The sequence below is a fragment of the Mercenaria mercenaria genome, unplaced genomic scaffold (genome assembly GCF_021730395.1).
Source record: "Mercenaria mercenaria strain notata unplaced genomic scaffold, MADL_Memer_1 contig_3176, whole genome shotgun sequence".
Taxonomy (NCBI): domain Eukaryota; kingdom Metazoa; phylum Mollusca; class Bivalvia; order Venerida; family Veneridae; genus Mercenaria; species Mercenaria mercenaria.
The window spans coordinates 26415-51596 of NW_026461292.1; the positions used below are offsets into that span (position 1 = coordinate 26415).

At 36.0% G+C, this 25182-nt stretch overlaps 1 long non-coding RNA gene across 1 annotated transcript; it reads right to left on the minus strand.

Annotated features, from left to right (window-relative positions):
* Positions 1-3692: 3692 nt before the first annotated feature.
* Positions 3693-25095, minus strand: LOC123544658 (uncharacterized). The gene is made up of 6 exons (XR_008369172.1): positions 24118-25095; positions 16727-16935; positions 16097-16315; positions 10252-10510; positions 9573-9811; positions 3693-5552 (listed from the first exon to the last, which is right to left on the minus strand). It is a non-coding gene; the product is annotated as an uncharacterized LOC123544658 (long non-coding RNA).
* Positions 25096-25182: the final 87 nt, after the last annotated feature.

The following is a 25182-nucleotide window of genomic DNA, read 5'->3' on the forward strand; positions in this document are numbered from 1 at the left end:
TGTAACACTCTTACCTACTGAGCTAAGCGGGCGGGTTTCAAACCAAATGTAAAGGGCATTATTGTCTGTGACTGGAACAATAATCCAGAAAAAAAGATGTCATTTAAGACGTTTTGCTCAAATATTTAAATATCAGTGAATGCTATTAATACCCCTGCAACACCGCATTATACTAATCTAAGTACTGAGAGGACTGATGGGGGCAATGCTTTGCAGTTTCAAGACTTGATGTAACCCATTCATGTCAGGGAAGTACATACAGGCATTATGTAATGCACTTGTGTGTGGCAAGAAATGGTGTGATCACAACTTTAACAGTGCGCAACAATAAAAATTATTAACTTTGTGTTCAATACAATTCTATATTTTGTTCAAAAGGTAAAGATAAAAAATCTAGTCTTATCCAGTAGCAGTTGTTCATCGACAAAAACCTTTCATTGCCAGGTTTGATAAAATGAAAAAGATAAAGCTAGACAATGTATTTCAATCTCTTCAATACTTCTGTTTGCACTCTATGTCCTGACATCATGTGTTCTTGACAGTCTAACAGAAACAGGCAAACTTTGTAACACTTTATGAAAGTTTGGAAAGAAAGTCAAAATATTCCAATATGTAAAAGTTTAAAGGAACATGATTTCCTTGAACTGACATTGAAAAAATCTAGACTATATTTTCTAATGTGTACAGTACTTATCAATTAAAAAAGTCAGGAATGTTTTTTGTTACTAATAAGCATCATTTTAATAAGGAGTCATCATTAGTTAACACACAAACACCTGTAAAAATATTTTTGTAGAATTTTTTTCCCATTCCAGTTATTGCTAAAATTCAGTAACTGTTTTCTTAAAAATACACATGATATATGATAATATTATTATCCATATTGTTTGTTATGTTTGTTGACCAAAATAACATTGTCTGTTTCAATTTTAGGTTATTTAATATACACTTGTATTTCAAACTATCATTATCATAATATAAGAAATACATTAAACACTATGAAAACGGTGATTCGTCATATCAATTAACCTACCGAACTGGCGTACACAGTTAGGTTCCAGTAAATTAGGATACAAAACGCCTGTGGAAAAAGAACAAGATTTCCCAGGTGGTTCTGCCTTCGAATATCACCATCAGAAAATATTTGCGACCTCAGATAGATGAAATACATTAAACTGGTAACATAAATGTACATCTGCAGGGATGATTACCAACAAAATGAGGCCAAAATATAACGGGCACCTGTGGCAAGTTATCATCGCGGAATGGTGGATTACCTCCCATAGCAAAAATTACTCGGTCTGAAAAATGATGTAAACTTATGTGTACGCGCAGTTATAACAGTATTTAGTGCACTTTTTACGTTTCACGATAATTTTCCTGCAGATAAATACCGGTTTGATCAGCGTATATTCAGGAAGCTCTCTCCAATTCACAGTACATATCCATATCGACGCACTCTGCGAAATCTGCTATATCGGCGGTTTCTTTGCGTCGGCACCGGCTATTTTTTGCTATAAACAGTGCCCAGGTAGGTATGGGAGGCGAAATATCGAGCTGCCATCCATGATCATAGGAATGCTGCTCAAAAATAAGTAGAGCACGGAACATAAGATTGTCTTTTCTATGTTTTATAGTGACTTTACTTTTTAATTATCAGCGATTTTGCTCGCAACTCGATGAAATTTGTTGATAGTGTACTGACATGGAACACTAGCCCGACTTTTTCCACAGTCTTTAACCAGTTTTTGCTTTGATATCATACAGATCAAGCACACTATTTGTATTCATTTATCAATATTCTTCCAAATAATAAAGATAAATAGGCCGAAATGTAAATGGATCTTTTTTTAAAACCACCATTCTCATCCATCAGATGTTCGTCAAAATAACCACGGTAGACCTCTGGTATGCGAGAATGAAAACCACTTACTTTCAGTTTTGTCGTGGCACCGGCAGTCCCCCTGCATACCAGTTTTTTCTTCTTCTTTTTTTGCACAGGCAGGCTCTCTGCATTACCCACAGAGAGGCTCTAGGGCTAATGACTTTTTGGAAACATTATAACTTAATTAATTTGGTGTGCTTATCTGACTTTATATAACTGCCAACCTGTTTATAGCATAGCAAAGAATCGCCGGTGCCGACACAAGAAACCGCCGATAAAGCATATTTCGCAAAGGGTCCGCCAATATGGATATGCACCCTTACAGAAGAAAAAGGCCTGCTGCGTACTCTTGCCGTGTACATACAGCGTATATGATGCGTACATGATGTGTACTGAAATCAAGGGCTTTAAATAGTACGCAGGATATACACCGCACATACACCGATAGTACGTTTGTAGTACACTTTTGACATGCAAATGAGCTCTGCCGCGTACTACTTGCTGCGTACATGCTGTGGACTACATAGTACACAGGATGTACGCTGGAGGAATTTAGTATGCGGGAAATAGTACGCAGCATGTACGCGGCACATACACTTTTCACATGCAAATGAGCCTGCGGTGTACTACCCCTGCGGCGTACATGCTGTGTACTCCTGCGGCATACATGTTGTGTACTCCTGCGGCGTACATTCTGTGTACTCCTGGCCCGAGTCCTGCGGCGTACATGCTGTGTACTCATGCTGCATACATGCTGTGTACTCTTGTGGCGAAACTGCTGTGATAATGTAAATTCCTTACCCCACCAACTTTCTTATGCAAATGCTGATCATTTGGACAGAAAAAAACAGAAAAAAGATAAGTGACATGCATCAATAAGTATTTACCCTTACCAAAATAATGTAGATTGATGTTATCAATAAATTAGTATGCTTTTCTTCATCCACTTTTCAATGAAATAAATCAATTTTTGTAGCATGTTATTTGGTAAACATCTGAAGAAAATGGCGTAACTGCATCAAGGGGAAACAACTTTAATGCAACTAAATATAAGTGTTATAAATTTCAAAGTATCTGCGGTGTACATGCAGTGTACTATTTTCTTGTACAAGTCCCTCCTGCGTACATGCAGTGTACTCCTTAAATTTTCAGAGTCTGTGCTGCGTACTTGAAGTGTACTAGTGACCTCCTGCGTACATGCTGTGTACTCGTCGAAATAGTACGCGGCATGTACGCGGCATGCGGTGTATGTAAAATGTACTCCTCTGGCGTACTACTGTGTTCGCGGCATATACACAGCAAATACGCAGCATGTACGCCACAGAGGCTTGCTTCTGTAAGGGGCACCGTGCAATTGTGTATTAAATTTTAGTAACTATTTGAAATTCAATTCATTTTTATGCAACTTCTGTGGACAAGACATTTTGATTAATGATTTACAGTTGATTTCGAGATCAAAATCTATAATTATACATAATATAAAATCACGAATAAGGACGGTCCGACCAAGTACATAAATATGCCTTTAAGCTTTAAAAATGTTCTTAATAGTTGGTGTAAAACAGAAGTAATCTGTTCATAGTTGATTTTACGAATTCGAACAATGAGAGAAAAATCTACTGACGATTATTAGATTAGATAATAATTACAAAAAATCAAACTGTCAAATTAATTACCCCTCCATCTTCCCCCGAACCAAATAAGTCATAAATTCAAACTGACGAATAAGTATTGATTTTTCTACCTATTCTATTTCAAGTAAAACACTGTTTTTTTATTTTATTTTTTATTATTACCTTTTATATAGTATTAATTTTTATAAATAACATATCTCTTGAAAATATTTTCTTAGACATGCGAAAAGTATTTCATTTCAGCACTGTATTTTCTGAAATAATATTTTAGAAAAAACACCTGCACAGAAGAGATATTTTAACAGATTGCGAATCGGGATCTATAGGGTGTTGCCGCATATTTATAGATTCGCCTACTGATAAACGGTACTGACCGCCGCAAACTGATAAAGTTTCTCAATACACATCCACAACAGTGTCGAGGCACGGCGATGAAAAAAAATCAATAATCTACCGGCTTATCAGTGGCGTTGCAATGTCATAGTAGTTGCTATTTTCACGCAGAATCATGAACACATTTTTTTTTAAACTAGTTATTGGATTTCAGAATAGGTCACATGATCAAAACAAGTGTCGGTTTTAGAATCGATCACGTGATCAAATCAAGCGTCTTTATTATTCCTACGCATAAGAAGAGTTATTATAATTTATATTTATAATGCAGTTTAGTTTTCTTCACATACTGTTGTTAATATAAAATGTGTAGATCTATTTAATCATGTCTGGATCAAAATATAATTGCAAAATGCAATATGAAAGTTATGTTTGGTAAATACTTTGGAACTTGTTTTCTGTGTTGTCAGGTTGGTCATAAGCTCGACAAGAAAGTTGAAAGACGGTTTGTTAACTCTGGGGTCATTGCCCCCAAAAACAAAGCCGCAACAAACATGTGCAGGAAGATATACACTTGATGGTGATCAAATATACAGAGTTTAAAAGTCAAAATTCTGAAAAAAAGTAAAAGTGGTTTGTCCCACAATATGGCTTATGCTAATATACTGATTTCAGCTAAGTTCACAAGATTTATATAATTGCTCTATAGTTATTTTAATTAAATCCAAGGGCAACTATACCAGGAATAAGCTGAATCACACCAAATTGTATCATGCACATCTCCACTCAATTATGATCCTGTATACGAAGTTTTAAGTCAATATCTTATGGAATATCCAGTATAGTTCACTCAACATAATTCTTGCTAACTGACCAACAGACTGATCAACAATTGAGGCAACTCCTATATACATGTACCCTATCCTCAAACTTTGTTTGTTGGGGTATGATGACATATGCTATCCTGCCTCAAAAGCTTTAACCTTGACTTTGAAAAAGGTTCCCAAGTGTTAGTGATATGTAGCAACAAACTCAATTTTCATGCCACATAATAACTAAAATTTCCATGAAGTATGCAATTCTACCTACAGTATGGGATAGTGTAAAGTTTTCAATTGCATGCACTACAGAACATAAAGGTATTTAACTAAGTGTGTGTGTGAGCCTATCTAAAACAAAAGCAAACAAAATAGTAAGATTTACAGCATACGGCATGAAACGACAGAAGAATGTTCATTCATAACTATAATGAGGATTATAACATGCTTTATGATGTGCTATGTGCCATTCCTTTACTTAAGTATTGTGGTGATCCGATGACCTAAACCTTTAAATGTTGCATACTGGCCTGAAACAAGAGCAGTTGGTAGAATCTTGAGTTCAAGTATTGCAACCGTTTGATTGTAAACTAATAGATGGCTTCAGAACTGATTGTACACTGATGCATTTAACATAAGTGGAATCCTCCACTCCACTTAATAGGTTTCACCATATCCTCCTTGAATAAATCTGGATCAGCTAACCCACGCACAAGTTCTAAAACCATGCCACAGGTATGGGCTACAGGCAGTTTTCTGTCAGACGTAACAAAGTCCACTTCAAGTTTTTTGTCAAACCCCATTGGGGGTGGGGGGCATGCACAGAACTTGCTCCTGTCCAAAACATCAGTACATCTGCCAAGGCTATGTCACTTTCTTTACCTAAAAATAAAATATCATAGAGTTTTTGTAAGTGAGAATATACAGCACCTTTAAATCATACTAATGCTACTGATATGCACGCTATCAAAGACATTCTATCCAAGGAAATTATTCTAGAATTTATTCCAGTGTAAAATTACTTTGTTTAAAATATCCCCATTTAAAGTGGTATACACTCCAACCACATGAATGAACATGAATCTGTTTATTAAAATCTATACTAATACTGACTGGCAATATTGCTCAACCTGAATTCCAACAATATTCAACAATAACTTGTCAGTCTCCATAAAATACTACAGTTATCAAGTTTAGCAAGTATATCAACTATAGCAAGTACAGCAACTTTAGCAAGTTTATCAACTACAGCAAGTATATCAACTATAGAAAGTATATCAACTATAGCAAGTATATCAACTATATCAAGTTTATCAACTATAGCAAGTATATCAACTATAGCAAGTATATCAACCATATCAACTATAACAAGTATATCAACTATAGCAAGTTTATCAACTACAGCAAGTTTGATGAATTATTTTCAAGAATATGACGAAAACAAGAGCTGTCCATAAGACAGGGCGCTCAACTTTTTCCAGTGCTTGACTTTGAGTTAGAGATTTGCCAGAAAAAGGAGCTTAACTATATCAAATAAATAAACAGAATTATAGGATTGTTTCATGATGTTTCGCCTAATGTTTCACAGTACTGGACTATTCTAAGTGCTTGAGTCTTAAAAAGCTAACTAACACAATGTACAGAACTTGTTACCGGTATAGTTATTTTACTGTATAAATGACAGTCATGCAAAGCAAAAATCTGATGTACATTGGAAATTAGGCATAATTGTGTATGTTATTAAATTAGTATTTTAAGTTTCAAGTCAACTAGAACTGTCACAAGAGTGACTCATACCCCCACCATACAGTCTTGTCACAGAAGAATGGCAACCAGAAGTAATCTTAAAAATACTTAGAATAATATAAAAATGTCAAAAAAACTTAATACTTAAAAAGAAGTTTACTTATCTTTGGTGTACTTCATCCTGGGCTTCCACATATAAGTAATACTAGACTAATTATGTGCCCTGGATGAGGGATGAGGTAAATATAAAAAATCTCTAATACAATGTATTAGAGATACACTAAAAGTGACTTTTTACATAGGACTGATAATAAAAAAGTTAGAAAAATACCAAAAATATAGAAAATCTAAAAATAGGATTTCTAAAAATAGACTAATTCCTGGAATTTAAGGGGAAGAAACTCAGTACAAAAGTTTAAAAAAAGGTTACTTCCCTTTGGCTCTAAGCCAGTCAGAATGAGATACAGGTTACATTCTACCAATTCATTTCCTTATTTATTTCATATTAATAACAAAACATTCAGACCTCATTTTCAGCACTTTAGAGCATTTCAATGATATGAAAACCATATATGATCATTTAGTGTAACATGTCTTCTTATCAAAAATAGAAAAATATTGACATGTTATGTTGAATATAAGAAAAATAATCTGTTCTGAGAAACATCACCCTCTAAAAATGCCCCCATGAAAACAGCCGTTTAGCAGTTACGCTTAGGTAGACATTTTTCGCAAAGAATGAAACTTATTCCAAGAAATTTACAATGAAAATGGTCTAGATCTATTCTCAATACTATAAGCAATAAACAGAAGCCAAAAATTTAACTGTCACCTCCTCATGTCACTCATTATACCAGATTTCATCCATAGCACGGAACTACATTTTGGACTACTTCACATGTAACACTGAGTAGTCACTTCCGGTTTGGTGTAATCCGTCCTATATAGTGAAAATACATTAAAATTAACCTTAAATTCTAAGTAAAAGGGGACATACATGTAATTCAAGACAAATTGGTGTCAGAGTTATGCACCTTGTGTCACATGATGTGGGTGATGAGGTGGAACATCTATTTTAAGTTTAAATCAAATCCATTTAGTAGTAACTGAGATACAGTGAATATACATCAAAATTAACCTTAAATTCTAAGTAAAAAGGGGCATAATTCATGAAAAATTGGTGTCAGTGTTATGCACCTTGTGTCACATGATGTGGGTGATGAGGTGGAACATCTATTTTAAGTTTGAATCAAATCCATTTTGTAATAACTGAGATATAGTGAAAATACATCAAAATCAACCTTGAATTTAAAGTAAAAAGGGGACATAATTCATAAAAAATTGATGTCAGAGTTAAGCACCTTATGTCACATGATGTGGGTGATGGGGTGGAGCAACTATTTTAAGTTTGAATCAAATCCATTTAGTAATAACTGAGATATAGTGAAAATACAACAAAATTAACCTTAAATTCTAAGTAAAAGGGGACATAATTAATGAAAACTTGGTGTCAGAGTTATGCACCTTGTGTCACATGATGTGGGTGATAAGGTGGAACATCTATTTTAAGTTTGAATCAAATCCATTTGGTAATAACTGAGATAATAGATTTCGGGACGCGACGCGACGCGACAAAACGGACTCCTATATACCCCACTCCAAACATGTTTGGTGGGGGTATAATTACTATGAAAGTAACAGAGATTACTGGACTTTATATAAAACAGTAACCTGAACATTCCTAGTAATATAAAGGGGGCATAAATATGTCAAAGTTCAAACAGAGTAAAAGAACTGTTTCTCCTGGTGAAGACTTTGACAGTAAACAACTATTCAAAGTTTCAAGTCAATAGCTTTGAAAGTTACAGAGATGTTGCACTTTAACAAAACATTTTCTAAGTTAAAAGGGGCATAACTGTCAAAATTAAAATCAGAGTTATGGGGATTGTTTCTCCTTGTGTAGACTTTGATAGTGAATAACTATTTTAAGTTTCAAGTCAAAAGCTTTGATAGTAACAGATACTGGACTTTATCCAAAACAAAAACTTAAAAATTATATGTTAAATAGAGACATAACTCTGACAAAATTTAATCAGAGTTATGCAGATTGTTTTTCCTGGAGTAGACTTTGATAGTGAATAACTATATTTTAAGTTTGAAGTCAATAGATTTGAAAGTAACAGAGATATCTGACTTTATCAAAACTTTAACCGACAGTGACGCTGGGGCGAGCACAATACCTAGTCTTTTCTTCGAAATATCGAGCGAACAGTACATTGTTTGTTTGTTGCATAATGGCAAAGTACACAAATTGTGAAAATTCGAGGACTGAGATGTAAAGTCAAAATACAACACTCCTATTTAGGGCCGGTCCTGGACTATAGACATAAGTTTACCTACTAGACCAGATAGTTCATGATAATATTCCCAGTACCAAGCCAAGTTTCTGTTTCTGTTACAAGTGAAACCAAGCTAAAAAATTAAGTTTGTGCCAGTAGCATAATTATAGTTAGTGTGAATAAGAAATCAAAACTGATTCCCATATATTACAATTGCATATGACTGTTCAAGTTATTTCAAATTTGATAGCCTTGTTAATTTAAATAGATATGTCTACATAGTTATGTATGAAAACAATAGTTAGCAATGCAAGAAAGTATTGATGCAATGTAAGATTTGACATGTCTAAAACTAGTAAAGACCAAACAAGACAGTTTATTTTTCCTATCCATTACTTTAATGAAATTATCTAGAAAATATTTGAACATACAAATCTACTGATTTCACTTTCTAAAAAGGACACTATTTAAGTCACACTTTGTAGCACTGTAGACATAGTGATTTGAAAAATAATCCTGTGTTGAAAACTGGAACAAACTTATTACACACCCTTTAGTCCGGTAATATTACTGTTTGCTACATCAGGACCAGGACCAGACAATAATACGCATTTCCTCTGCATAACAAAACAGCCAAGGAAATGATTCAAGAAATTGTCCTGTCAATACTCTGACAAACAAACGTGCAGGTTATAGGGCAAACCTAAGTTTCAACCTAAGTGTGCCCATAGAATGTTTCACAGCCATCTATAATAGTACATTCATTATGAAGTTGTTAAGTACAGGTAGTATTATAGTCATATGCAGTTTATATTACCATCACATTCAATCAAGAATGCCTCCAAGCAGTATACTGTATCCTTCGCCAACTTTTGGTTATTGGAACCCTCTGGACTGAAGTTCACTTCATACAATAATCTGAATGTGTCAAACTTTAGATGAACAGCTTGGTGAACAAACAGACTAGAAAATGCTTCAAATGCATGGAGGATCTCTTTGTGCAACGAACCCACTTTATCCAGTCCATTAACAAGTTGGTTAATTTCAGCATGGAATCTGAAATGTAATCTATCAGTCATAATATTACAGTACAGGGTCTGGGCAATCAATGTTGAACATAGATTTTGTCTCAAAAGAATTGACAGTACAGGGTTTCAGCAATGTTGAACATGTTAGATATGTCTTGAAGAACTGGCCACAAAATGTCATGGTGACATTGCTTTACTCATATAATAAAGGAATACAATTCCTTTTTACATTCAATGTCACTTGAAAGTTAGTTCAGACTTGTACATAAATAAGCTCGACTTATCTGTGCCTAGCAGCCATGAAATGCCTGTATATGTTAATAACAATTTCAGCCACTATCATGGGGTTGTCATGCTAAAATCACTGTGATTTTGGATGAACATAATTGGTCTTCTCACAACTTTTTGACAAACCCTCTGAGCTATACTATATAGGCACTAAACTTTAAAGTCTGACAAATTACAAACCTCCTTCATGCGAGAAATTTCCTCAGTCTGGGAAAGCGTAAGAATGTCTACATGGGGTTTTATGCCCTGATCAGTCATGAAGGAGTACAGGAAGGTGTTGATCATCGGTAGGCCTGGTCCACCATTAAAGACATTGTATGCTGTCAATTTACCATATATTTCATATGTCATGCGCTCAAGCTTTTCACCATCATGGACGAAGATCATGTTTCCCTCAGGGCCACACAAGGAAGCCTCAGCAACAGCTTTGCTCAGCAACCTAAAGCAATACAAGTACAAAGAAACTCATTTATCTCACTGTCCTTTGTATAATTATTTCCACGATGACACCATATGGAAATGCATGAAGCACTTTGCACATGACAAAATATTCTAATCTATAAGGAAGTTAGAGTCCAAACAAAGTCCACTGTACCAATTTTAGACCTTAAATCTCTAAGCGTGACCTTGATCTTTTAGCCACTGATCTGTGTCTTGAGTGCAACATGTCTCATCCTGGTGAACAACTGTGCTAGGTTATTTTGAAATCTTTCTATGCACAAAGGAGTTACAGTCTGGACCACATCGGACGTACACACGGACATTCTTATTAACTGGTACTAATGTGGCTACTCTTTTGTTCTCCCAATTGTTCGTTTTAGCCACCTAAATCCAACAAGAGGGCCATGATGGCCCTATATCGCTCACCTGTTATCATTGCACTTGAGGACAAGAAGGTCCTCAGTAAAATATCAAAGTCCAAAGGACAGGAACAACAAAGGGAAGAAATTTAACCAAAAAGAAAAAAAATTCTTAGAAGGTATAGATATGTCAAAATACACCTAAAAATTGGAGGTACCATCCATGTTGTACCACAGAAAAGTTGTCTCGGTTTTTCCTTACGGCCAATAATAAAAAAGTTACTAAAAATAAGCTATTTATAGTAACGTAAAAGGGAAGTAATTAAAAAAATAAATATTGTAAGTGAACAAAAGAAGGATCTGCCAAATAAATCTGTTGACATAAATGAAATTTCAGATCAGTATCTTCATTAGTTATGGAGATATACCAATTTTAATATGAAATAAAGGGAGGTAATTTGACATAAAACCAGTCCATAGTTATCTACCCTGATTGTCTCTGTCCAACTAATAACAATATTTAATGAAATTTCAAATAAGTCCTATAAGTACTTACTGATATAAATCCATTTTGATTACTATCAGGGGAGGTAATCAGATATAAAATAACTCTGGCACCTACGATTGGATCTGATTTGTCATGGAATCCAAGATTTATTGTTGTTGAAGATATTTTGGAACTTTATATCAAATAAAACCATAAATGAAGTCTCTATATGGCTGCAAAAGCCAAAATAGCCAATTTTGGACCTTTAAGGGGTCATAACTCTGGAACCCATGATGGAATCTGGCCAGTTGAAGAAAGGAAGCAAGATCTCGTGGTGATACAAGTTGTGTGCAAGTTTGGTTAAAATCAAATCATGAATGAAGCTGCTATTGTGCAGACAAGGTCAAAATAGCTAATTTTGGCCCTTTCAGGGGCCATAACTCTGGAACCCATTGTGGGATCTGGCCGGATCAAGAAAGGAACCGAGATCTTATGGTGACACAAGTTTTGTGCAAGTTTGATTAAATTCAAATCATAAATGAAGCTGCTATTGTGCAGACAAGGTCAAAATAGCTAATTTTGGCCCTTTCAGGGGCCATCACTCTGGAACCCATAAAGGGATCTCGCCAGTTCAAGAGAGGAACCAAGATTTTATGGTGATACAAGTTGTGTGCAAGTTTGGTTAATTTCAAATCATAAATGAAGCTGCTATTGTGCAGACAAGGTCAAAATAGCTAATTCTGGCCCTTTAAGGGGCCATAACTCTGGAACCCAAAATGGAATCTGGCCAGTTCAAGAAAGGAACCAAGATCTCGTGGTGATACAAGTTGTGTGCCAGTTTGGTAAAAATCAAATCATAAATAAAGCTGCTATTGTGCAGACAAAGTCAAAATAGCTAATTTTGGCCCTTTCAGGGGCCATAACTCTGGAACGCATAATGGGATCTGGCCAGTTCAAGAAAGGAACCGTGATCTTATGGTGATACAAGTTGTGTGCAAGTTTGGTTAAAATAAAATCATAAATGAAGCTGCTATTGTGCAGACACGTAATTGTTGACGCACAGACGCACGGACGGACGAACTAATGACGGAAGACGGACGAAGTGTGATCACAAAAGCTCACCTTGTCACTATGTGACAGGTGAGCTAAAAAGCCACATAAGCCCAAACATGTTGAATGACATCAAAGATAATTTACTGTTACCTATTTTTCTCATAGCCACCTAAGTACAGATTTTTTCGAGGCACAGACAGATGGAAGCACATACATGTACAAGGAACTGCTGTTGTGACAACTATTTAGAGCTCATCACAAGCGGGTTCATCAACAAACAAAGGTGCTAAAGGAGAAATGAGCGAAACAGAATTCTAAGACTTTTATGTACTGTCATTTCTTTTTTCAAAAGACAGCAAAAACTAGAATGTGTCTGTGGGACACAGGGTGTGCCCCCCACTGGTACATTAGTCACAAATAAGGGGAATAATTCAAATGTTTGCAGTCTTAATGGCCTCAACAAACATTTTATGAAAAGGGTTCATTATTCTAGGCCCTATACTTTTTGAGCTAAGAGCATCACAAACAAAAAATCCACTATTCTGGCTATTTCAAGGGCCATAACTCTGTAATAAGAGTAAGATTCTCAAGAAGAATGCCAAGAGTGCAAGGCCACATCATGATAAAGACTCCTGCAAGGTTTCCTGAATTTACATCTAATACTTTTTGAGCTAGGCACATAATTAGGTGAAAAAGTGCATTTTTTTACTATTTCAGGGGCCATAACTTTAAAAATAGGGGTGGAACCAGCCAAAACATTAGAGGTGTGCAAGTTTATATCACGATAAAGACTTATGCAAGTTTTCAACCATTTATATTAAATACTTTTTGAGCTAGGCGCGTCACAAGGTGAAAATGTGCATTTTTGACTATTTAAGGGGCCATAACTCTAAAAATAGGGGGCATAGCCAGACGAAAAATAGGAGGTACGCAAGTTCATATCTTGATATAGACTCATGTAAGGTTTCATCAATTTATATGAAATACTTTTTAGCTAGGGGTGTCACAAGGTGAAAATGTGCATTTTTGACTATTTCAGGGGCCATAACTCAAAAAATAGGGGGCAGACCCAAAGAAAAATAGGAGGTGCGCAAGTTCTTATCATGATTAATATACATGCAAGGTTTCATGAATCTATATCAAATACTTTTTGAGCTAGGCGCGTCACAAGGTGAAAATGTGCATTTTTGACTATTTCAGGGGCCATAACTCAAAAAATAGGGGGCAGAGCCAAAAGAAAAATAAGAGGTGCGCAAGTTCATATCATGATAAAGAATCATGCAAGGGTTCATCAATTTATATGAAATACTTCTTGAGCTAGGCATGTCACAAGGTGAAAATGTGCATTTTTGACTATTTCAGGGGCCATAACTCTGAAAATATGGGGCGGACCCAAATGAAAAATAGGAGGTGCGCAAGTTCATATCATGATTAATACACATGCAAGGTTTCATGAATCTATATCAAATAGTTTTTGAGCTAGGCGTGTCACAAGGTGAAAATATGCATTTTTGACTATTTCAGGGGCCATAACTCTAAAAAATAGTGGGCGGAGTCAGATGAAAAATAGGAGGTGCGCAAGTTCATATCATGATAAAGAATCATGCAAGGTTTGATTAATCTATATGAAATACTTTTTGATCTAGGCGTGTCACAAGGTGAAAATGTGTATTTTTGACTATTTCAGGGGCCATAACTCTGAAAAAAGGGGGCGGACCCAAATGAAAAATAGGAGGTGCGCAAGTTCATATCATGATTAATATACATGCAAGGTTTCATGAATCTATATCAAATAGTTTTTGAGCTAGGCGCGTCACAAAGTGATAATGTGCATTTTTGACTATTTCAGGGGCCATAACTCTAAAAATAGGGGGTGGAGCCAGACGAAAAATAGGAGGTGCGCAAGTTCATATCATGATAAAGACTCATGCAAGGTTTCATGAATTTATATCAAATACTTTTTGAGCTAGGCGTGTCACGAACTTCGGACGGACGGACGGACAGATGGACGGATGGACGGACGCACGGACAGACGGACGGACGCACGCACGGACAAGACCAAATCTATATGCCCCCACCACTCATGGGGGGGCACAAAAATTAATGCATGTGAGAAATGGGATTTCAATCAATACTGGAAGTTACAAGTTTTGACACTGATTAAATGCAAAGGACCTAAGGATCTTGCATGAGGTCAAAGTCAAGGTCACAAACCAAATCATTGTAAAGGACAGCCTACACTGAGTGTATTTGGGATCCGGACATTTGCAACCCAATGAAAAAGTGGACTGCTGGACATTTGCCCCCCAGTTGAAATGATAGATAGGACATTTGCCCCCCAGTGCTTATTTCTGAAAAGGACATTTGCCCCCCAATATTTTGGTCCCCCAGTGACTTTTTAGGAACTTCGTACAAGACATTCATCATATTTTAGGATACAATATCTTTGTTTTACACAATTTTGTAATAGATAATAGCCAAATTAACAAGTTTGAGTGTTAAAAACATTGCACTAATTAAGAAATTATAACGCTGTTATGAGCACTTTTATTACTCAATAATATGCTATTATTTACCTTAACACCTTAAAGTAATTAACTATTTATCAAATTATTATTAATAAAACAGTTTTTTTTTACTGAAAATTGCCTTTTAGAGTAATTTTGATAATAAAACAACAAAAAATACAGTTATACATACTGGCATATTGGACAAAAATATTGGGGGGCAAATGTCCTTTCCAAAAATAAGCCATGGGGGGCAAAATTAATGTCCTATCTGCCATTTCAACTGGGGGGCAAATGTCCAGCAGTTCATTTTTTCATTGGGGGGCAAATGTCCTACAATCGTCTGAAGTTTCAAGATATTCTGTCAATGTTTTAAAGTGTTACTGTAATATGAAAATAACAAACAATGCAAAGGGAGATAATTTGCTAAAAAGCCAGGAAAAGTTATGGTTACTATGGTTACCTCATATCGGAACATTTTTGATGAAACTGATGAAGTTTGAAGGAGCATAAGGTGCAGCAACATGCAATAAAGTGTTGCACCTGTATTATGTAACACAATGTTTTTTACCATGTCAATACTTGTTCTTCTATGAAAATTCATGTCTTCACTACAGGTTTATTGAATTTTTGTATTATACAAGGCTATAAATGTATTATGACATTTAATGCTAACAAAATTATGTAATGTTATGTTATCTATTATGTAACATAACTGTTATACAAAATGTTGAATCTATATTCCAATCCCAGGTGCACAGGTTCAGACCTTGTTTAGTGTGCACACAATGTTAGCAAGGAATCCTTTGAAAACTGTAAGGGGAGTTGCGGGGACACAAAGTAAGGTATACATAGTTAATGGACAGATAACACATAAACAATATACGCCATGAAAAGCAAATAATCACATTGAAAGATTTCAATTTTAAAATAATATCAAGCATACTTATTTAAGTATATACATTGTAAAACTGCATTGAGAGTTACCTGAGCTATGTCTGACATTCAAATACGGTAAATATGAATGTTTCAAAGGAATGTATTGAGTAAAATGAATAAACTCAAAAAAGTTTCTGTTATCAATTTGTTATTATTTGAAGCAAGAAAGCTCTGAAGGGTTAAGAAGCTGCTGTGCAGTCACCAAATACAGTGATTTGAACAAATAAATTGAAATGTACCAGAGATATTCTCACTTAGGACCTCCTTGGTCATCTCCATCTTCACCAGAGAATACTATTCGAAGCGGCTGTGACCAGTTGAAAGTCGATTTACCAACAACTCTTAACGTCGTTTGTAACAGCCTCTCCCACTGAACAACTATTGTTTGTGGCTCTGAGGGTTGTAGTGCTTTGTCAACCCATTTCTTCAACAGTGAGCTGTCTTACTCTTCTTTATTGCTGTAAATGAATGACATCATTCAGAAAATAATGTCACAACTGATTTCAAATAACAAGAGATCCAACAGGCAGAGGCACAACACTAGTTCCCATGACCTAAATATGAACGCACCAGAGCAATTAGTACAATCTTTGGAGGCGACCACCAAAGGATCAGACTGATATGGTTTAAAGAAATTGTTCATGCGTTGACACGCACACAACAGACACATGGCAATCAACATATTGCTCATCTTTAGCACAATGTGATCAGATGATCTAAGAATACGGCAACTTAAGGATAAGACAGTCACGCTTTCTGACCTAAGCAGAGTTGTTATTCCCTTATCAGCTGGTAAAAAGTTATGTATTACAATAAAATGTGACTAATTACTTTTAACTTCATTTAGTTTGCATCAAATTGTTTCTTACCTATTACAAATACTTAACAAACTTTCTTCAATGGCCAACTGGATGTCATCTTGTCCGAAATACTCTTCCGCTGACATAGCATCATTTGTCTGGTTGGAAGACTGATCTTCTACTGTGACGGCATCAGGTTCTATAGAGTGGTTGTTAATACTTCCCGACATATCAGCTGATTCACTGTATATTACTGTGGCTGAAGGAGACACTCTACGCTGGAAGGTAAATATATTTCATTTTGATTGTACTCAAGTGAGATGTCAATTAAAATAAATCATGACTACTGGCAAGCCGCATCAGACCCCCAAATATCAGAACCAAGCGGTTTGACTTCTACTGAATTATTTGTCAAGGTAGACCCAGGTTTAAAGATGTAAGATGGAGCTGTGTATTCAGGTGATAGTTCAATCAACAATTAGAAATTTAAAATTTATTTAAGTGATTTGATTCTTACAGTAGTGCTGTATTAAAAGTAACATCCCCTGATACCCAACAAGACTAGACAGAACAACACTGACACTCTTATACCTCAATAATAAGCTAATGTAAACAGTACATGGTATACAGTTTCAGTGTTTTGCTTGTATAAAAAATAATTGCAGTATTTCCGCGGAAATTAAGTATGCAAAATTATAAAATTTAGACAAATCAATGAAACTTACACCACATTATACGGTAGTCAAGCTAAGAAAGATTGGAACCAAAGTCAATAGAATGGCACCCTTCAATGATTGTTTCTTTTAAAGTTTCATGAAATTCTGCCCATCTACTTAAGAGATATTTACTTGTAGATTATAAAAAAAACAAGAGGGCCAAAATGGCCCTATATCGCTCACCTGTTATCATTGCACTTAAGGACAAGAAGGTCAAAAAATCATAATCAAGATCAACCAAAAGAATTATGAGAAAATATAGTTGAAATTTTCTTAAAGTTACGTCAAATAAAATTATTTTCCAATCAGGCCAGTAGCTTCATGCCCGAAGGATTATATTAGAGGAGGATAGGAGCAAAGGACATGAACAACAAAGGAAAGAATTTAACCAAAAAGAAAAAAAATTCTAACAAGGTATAGATATGTCAAAATACACCTATAAATTGGAGGTATCATCCATGTTGTACCACAGAAAAGTGGTCTCGGTTTTTCCCTACGGCCAATAATAAAAAAGTTACTAAATAAGATATTTATAGTAACATAAAAGGGAAGTAATTGAAAAAAATTATTGTAATCAACAAAAGAAGGATCTGCCAAATAAAAACAAGAGCACTGCAATCGATGCAAATGCAGAGCAATATACACACAAAACAATCTCATATGACCTTTGACCCCTAAGTGTGACCTTGACCTTAAAGTGAGCCATCTGAAATATGCGCACTGCACGTCCTTTTGATGAGGTGAACATTTGTGTCAGGTTTCTTTGAAATCCTTCAAGGGATTCAAGAGTTACAGAGTGGAAGGGAAATTGCTAACCAACAGACATATAGACAGACAGACGGACACCAAGGCAATAACATAATATGTCCCTTCAGGCATATAAAAATAAATCGAGATCTTATGGTGATAAAAGTTGTGTGCAAGTCTGGTTAAAATCAAATTATAAATGAAGCTGCTATTTTGCAGAAAAGGTCAAAATAGCTAATTTTGGCCCTTTCAGGGGCCATAACTCTGGAACCCATTATGGGATCTGGCCGGTTCAAAAAAAAGGAACCAAGATCTTATGGTGACACAAGTTTTATGCAAGTTTGATTAAATTAAAACTGACGCTCATCTGGTTTTTCTGTATAATAGAAATATTGCATTCTTGCAAAAAGCAGGATAGAGTTATGTTTCTTGATGTACAGCGTCCGCTTATGATGGTGAAAAACTGTTGCAAATTTTAAAGCAATAGCTTTGATAGTTTATGAGAAAAGTTGACTTAAACATAATACTCAACCAAGAAAATGATTTTCTAAGTCCAAAAGGGGCAATAATTATTGCAAAAAGCAGGATGGAGTTATGTTGCTTGCTGTACAGGGTCAGCTCATGATGGTGAACAAGTGTTGCAAGTTTCAAAGCAATAGCTTTGATAGTTTAGGAGAAAAGTTGACCTAAACATAAAACTTAACCAAGAAAACTGACTTTCTAAGTCCAAACGGGGCAATAATTCTTGCAAAAAGAAGGATGGAGTTATGTTCCTTGATGTACAGGGTCAGCTTATGATGGTGAACAAGTGATGCAAGTTTCAAAGCAATAGCTTTGATAGTTTAGGAGAAAAGTTGACCTAAACATAAAACTTAACCAAGAAATCTGATATTTTCTAAGTACAAAAGGGGCCATAAATCTTGCAAAAAGCAGGATGGAGTTATGTTTCTTGCTATACAGTGTCAGCTTATGATGGTAAATAAGTGTTCCAAGTTTCAAAGCAATAGCTTTGATAGTTTAGGAGAAAAGCTGACCTAAACATAAAACTTAACCAGGCAATGCCGAAGCAGACGCCAATGCCCACACCGCTCAAGTGATGACAATAACTCATCATTTTTTTTCAAAAATCAGATGAGCTAAAAATGAAGCTGCTTTTGTGCAGACAAGGTCAAAATAGCTAATTTTGGCCCTATCAGGGACCATAACTCTGGAGCCCATAATGGAATTTGGCCATTTCAAGAAAGGAACCAAGATCTTGTGGTGATACAAGTTGTGTGCAAGTTTGGTTATACAAGTTGTGTGCAAGTTTGGTTAAAAGCAAATCATAAATGAAGTGGCTATTGAGCAGACTAGGTCAAACAAGAGGACCATGATGGTCCTGAATCGCTCACCTGTCCCAACATGACCCAGTTTTGAACCGAGTATGACGTCGTTTTTTTTCTATTTTTTGACATAGTGACCTAGTTTTTGAGCTCATGTGACCCAGTTTTGAACCTGACCTAGATATCATAAAGATGAACATTCAGACCAATCATCATATAGATCCCATGAAAAATATGGCCTCCAGAGAGGTCACAAGGTTTTTTCATTATTTGACCTACTGACCTAGTTATTGATGGCATGTGACCCAGTTTCAAACTTGACCTAGATATCATCAAGGTGAACATTCTGACCAATTTTCATGAAGATCCATTCACAAGTATGGCCTCTAGACAGATCACAAGGTTTTTCTATTTTTAGACCTAATGACCTAGTTTTTGACCGCAGCTGACCCAGTTTCAAACTTGACCTAGATATCATCAAGATGAACATTCAGACCAACTTTTATACAGATCCCATGAAAAATATGGCCTCTAGAGAGGTCACAAGGTTTTTCTATTATTTGACCTACTGACCTAGTTTTTGAAGGCACATGACCCAGTTTCAAACTTGGCCTAGATATCATCAAGGTGAACATTCAGACCAATTTTCATGAAGATCTTGTGAAAAATATGGCCTCTAGAGAGGTCACAAGGTGTTTCTATTTTTAGACCTACTGACCTAGTTTTTAACCACAGTTGACCCAGTTTCGAACTTTGCCTAGATATCATCAAGGTGAACAATCAGACCAACCTTCATACAGATCCCATGAAAAATATGGCCTCTAGAGAGGTCATAAAGTTTTTTTATTATTTGACCTACTGACCTAGTTATTGATGGCACGTGACCCAGTTTCGAACCTGACCTAGATATCATCAAGGTGAACATTCTGACCAATTTTCATAAAAATCCATTCAAAAGTATGACCTCTAGAGAGGTCACAATGTTTTTCTATTTTTAGACCTAATGACCTAGTTTTGGACCGCAGCTGACCCAGTTTCAAACTTGACCTAGATATCATCAAGATGAACATTCAGACCAACTTTCATACAGATCCCATGAAAAATATGGCCTCTAGAGAGGTCACAAGGTTTTTCTATTATTTGACCTACTGACCTAGTTTTTGACGGCACGTGACCCAGTTTCGAACTTGACCTAGATATCATCAAGGTAAACATTCAGACCAATTTTCATGAAGATCTTGTGAAAAATATGGCCTCTAGAGAGGTCACAAGGTTTTTCTATTTTTAGACCTACTGACCTAGTTTTTGACCGCACGTGACCCAGTTTCGAACTTGACCTAGATATCATCAGGATGAACATTCTGACCAACTTTCATAAAGATCCCATGAAAAATGTGACCTCTAGAGAGGTCACAAGCAAAAGTTTACGCACGGACGCACGCACGCACGGACGACGGACGCTGCGCGATCACAAAAGCTCACACTGTCACTTTGTGACATGTGAGCTAAAAAGCTAATTTTGGCCCTTTCAGGGGCCATAACTCTGGAACCCGTTATGGGATCTGGTCAGTTCAAGAAAGGAATTGAGATTTATGGTGACACAAGTTTTGTGCAAGTTTGATTAAAATCAAATCATAAATGAAGCTGCTATTGTGCAGACAAGGTCAAAAAAGCTAATTTTATCCTTTCAGGGGCCATAACTCTGGAACCCATTATGGGATCTGGCCTGTTCAAGAAAGGAACCAAGATCTTATGGTGATACAAGTTGTGTGCAAGTTTGGTTAAAATAAAATCATAAATGAAACCACTATTGTGCAAGCCCGCCCGCTTAGCTCAGTAGGTAAGAGCGTTGGTCTACGGATCGCGGGGTCGCGAGTTCGATCCTCGGGCGGGGCGTATGTTCTCCGTGACTATTTGATAAACGACATTGTGTCTGAAATCATTAGTCCTCCACCTCTGATAATTCATGTGGGGAAGTTGGCAGTTACTTGCGGAGAACAGGTTTGTACTGGTACAGAACCCAGGAACACTGGTTAGGTTAACTGCCCGCCGTTACATGACTGAAATACTGTTGAAAAACGGCGTTAAACCCAAAACAAACAAAAACTATTGTGCAGACAAGAAATTGTTGATGCACAAAAATAGCAAATTCTGGCCCTTTAAGGGGCAATAACTCTAGAACCCATGATGGGATCTGGCCAGTTTTCGAAAGGAACTGAGATATCATGCCAATACAAATTTTGTACAAATTTGATCAAAACTGCTTGCAAAATGTGGTCTCTATCTTGTTCACAAGAAATTGTGGACGGACGGACGGACGAAGGGTGATCACAAAAGCTAAAAAAAAAAATGGAGATAATTTTGTTAAAACTACAAAACAGAATATGGGACCTTTACATATTTAATGTCTTTTCAAAAGTGAGCAAAATTTTGCGGCACATGTGAAATGGGCCTTCAATTATTTCTGAAATTTGATTAAATGCAAATGACCTTGAATGTTGTCAAGGTCCATGACAATGGAAAGGTCATCCTACAGCGGTCATAACTTTGGGGTGACTTGTATGATCATATTCAAACTTGCTGGCCCTCTTCACACCACAGGGGTTTTTTTTACGACTGGGGGAAGAGGCCCCAGCCTGTCATTGGGGGAAGAAAATAGCGCGCGACAAGCAGTTTTGGGGGATTTTTTCACTCAGGGGGGAATTTACAATTATGCATAATAAACACTAAACTATGTTTTTATTACATATTCTTGCAACTTTTAGCAACTATACACACTGTCACTTAGCAATAGATGGACTTACACTAATGTTCACTTATCATTGTAACAAGGTGGGTGGGGAGAGTTGAAATGCTCAAATCATTGAATATTTAAAGATCACATGCTTTTATTCACAAAAAATGCTTTAAAATAAGAGTTGCTTTTGCAAGAGTCATCATATTATTATTAAATGCATACTTTTGTTGGCTTTTTATTTTAATTGTACTAGAAAATCTTGTACATAAGGATAAAAAAGTCCGAAAATCATGATCGCGAAAACGTGTGACAAATATGAAAAAAACGAAAGCAAACATTAAAAATTCTTGATAAAATTTCATCTTTTCACCAGAACTATTCCATACTTATAATATCTGATTACTTAAAACATTTATATTTTATTTTGCTCTAGCAAAATACCTCGGCAAAGATAATAAATTTGCGTAACGGCCGACCGGCTTATTTAATCGAATCAAGCACATAAAATAATTACTTTAAATTAACAACACATATTACACAATACAGCATAAGCTGTTACCGCTAATTAACAAGAGGTACAAACACGATAATCTGACGCTGCATTGTTTATCAATCATCTATATTACATACTGATGATAACCACGTGTCAGTCCGCGCGTGGCGTGATTGACATCTGTCAGTAGCTAATTAACATACGACGCTCCTCCTACTGTCATACTTACGCTGGTGTCAACAAACAGTATGAAGTTCACTGGGATTTTGATTGACAAGGGGCAGAGCTTTCGAACTCGTTACGCATCAAAGAGTATTACCGCGAGACAAGCAGACACCCACGGCATATTATGTGCGGGTCAGATACGAGTTTTTATCGATTTTCGCTGGTCAAAACCGGAACGTCGGGTCCACTGAACGCTCTTCTAACATTTTTCTACTATTTCTAAAGGTTTTCACACCATTGAAAATTGTGAAAGACCGTCTGCAATTGTGAACGGGTCCGATATTCGGTCGGGAAAATCGCTGGGAGTAATCTCCATTGCTTTGTTTACGATTTTGGAGGGGGGAATTTCGGACGTAGGGGAATTTCGACTGCGGTAGGGGAAATCCTTGGCTGTGGGGGAAATCCTCGGCTGGGGGACGAGGCCGATATTCGGCCACGTCTATAGAATAAAAAAAACCCTGCACCATGATGATATATTTGTAGCAAGAATAATTGAAATCATTTGACAGTTACTTAGACATGGCACCTGACGAACAGAAAGATGGACCACCAGATGGACATTCTTAGGAAAGAATACTTATGTGGACACTCTCTTGTTCTCCCATTTGTTCTGTTAGCCACGTGAGAGAAACGGAATGAATAGCATCTATTGTTCTCTATTGTTCTTCTAGCCACATGAATACCTAACTGTTAGCTTAGACAGATGGGGGAAGGACGGACAACGGAATACTATATCCTTTCCCCTTCTAGCAGGGGAAATAAGCCCTGCCCACTATAGCTATGCATATGAACAAATATAGAGGCATTCAGCTATTGATTCACGACAAGAACAAATCTGTCTATTTTTAGCTCCTGAGACAATTTGCGGCAGATCTGAACGATCATTGCTGTAAATTTTCAAAAAAATTGGCCCTGCTGTTTGAGTGGACTATTTTGACATTTTGTTGAAGAAAAAATTGATAGTCACACATGTGACAGACGACAGATGAAATGCGATCACAACTGCTCACAATGATCCTGCTGTGCTCAGGTGAGCCACCATATAAATCATATTATAGCGATAAGCAGACAAGCACAAATTATCATATATTTTTCAAACCATTGAACCATATTTTTCATAAATAAGGACACTGCCAACTGCTCCAAACTTCTTCAAATGAACTATAGGGTCACAGCAGGCTTGATTCTTAGTTGTACGATTATATCTGTTTATAGCTTACCAAACTAAACTGTCTTCTCTGAGGAGCTGATATGTCTATAAACTCTATGTCTGCTGTATCAGCTGCACCACAAGCCTCCTAATAAAAATAAACATTGGTTGAAATTTTAAAATAAAATCTATTTCCAGATATTAATCTTTGTCCTACTTCCACTGGCATGCTTGTAGAAAGCTTTTGATAACGATTTCGGTGAAACTTCAAAATATATCCCATACTTTTATACGTAATACACCTTATTCTTCAGTTGCTATGCTCGAGCACTTAGCATCTACTGGTATCCCTCGAATTCTTAGCAGGATCTAAAAGTCCCCTTAAGCATCCGTTATGGTTATAGAAAATGTTACTACTGGAAACAAACTCTTACCATGTACATCTGCCTATTTGTCACCACAGTAAGTGTTCCTAATTCAATGTCATCTGAGCAGTTCTCAGTTTAAATACTGAAATGACTTTTTTATTTTAAGTGACTATTCTCATACGAATTGTTTGTAAATACAACATGTCAACTAGTTGAATGCTTATCAAAGTATTAAGTTTATTGCTTATATATATATATGCCAAGTGATCAAGATTATCTAATCATAAAGTATACATGACTGAGTTAATTTTCTTTTATTATATACCTATATAAATTTTGTAAAAAAATCGGCTAATATTTCACAATTAAATATGAACAAACAGACAAAAATTCCATATTGTACCTTTTAAATTCTGTATTGTACCTTCCGTATTGTATGCTACCAGACTATTTTCATAAATATGCATGACCCGACACATTTCTATAAAAAGTGCACATAAAAACTTCACTAAGTTCCATTTAATATCGATAAACATTGAAGATTTCGTTCAAGAACAAAACAAGAATCAAAATGGTAAAGGTATATAATAAAAGGATCATTATAACAGTAGCTAGATCTGGGACTTTGTATTCGGCTCGAGTGGATTTTGCAAGGTCGGATCACACTCGGCGCTTGGTTTAAACATATTTTATTCGTCTATATACAGCTACATGAAAACATATTGAACACAACAAAAATGACAAGGATTAAGCTGAAAGCAAGTTAA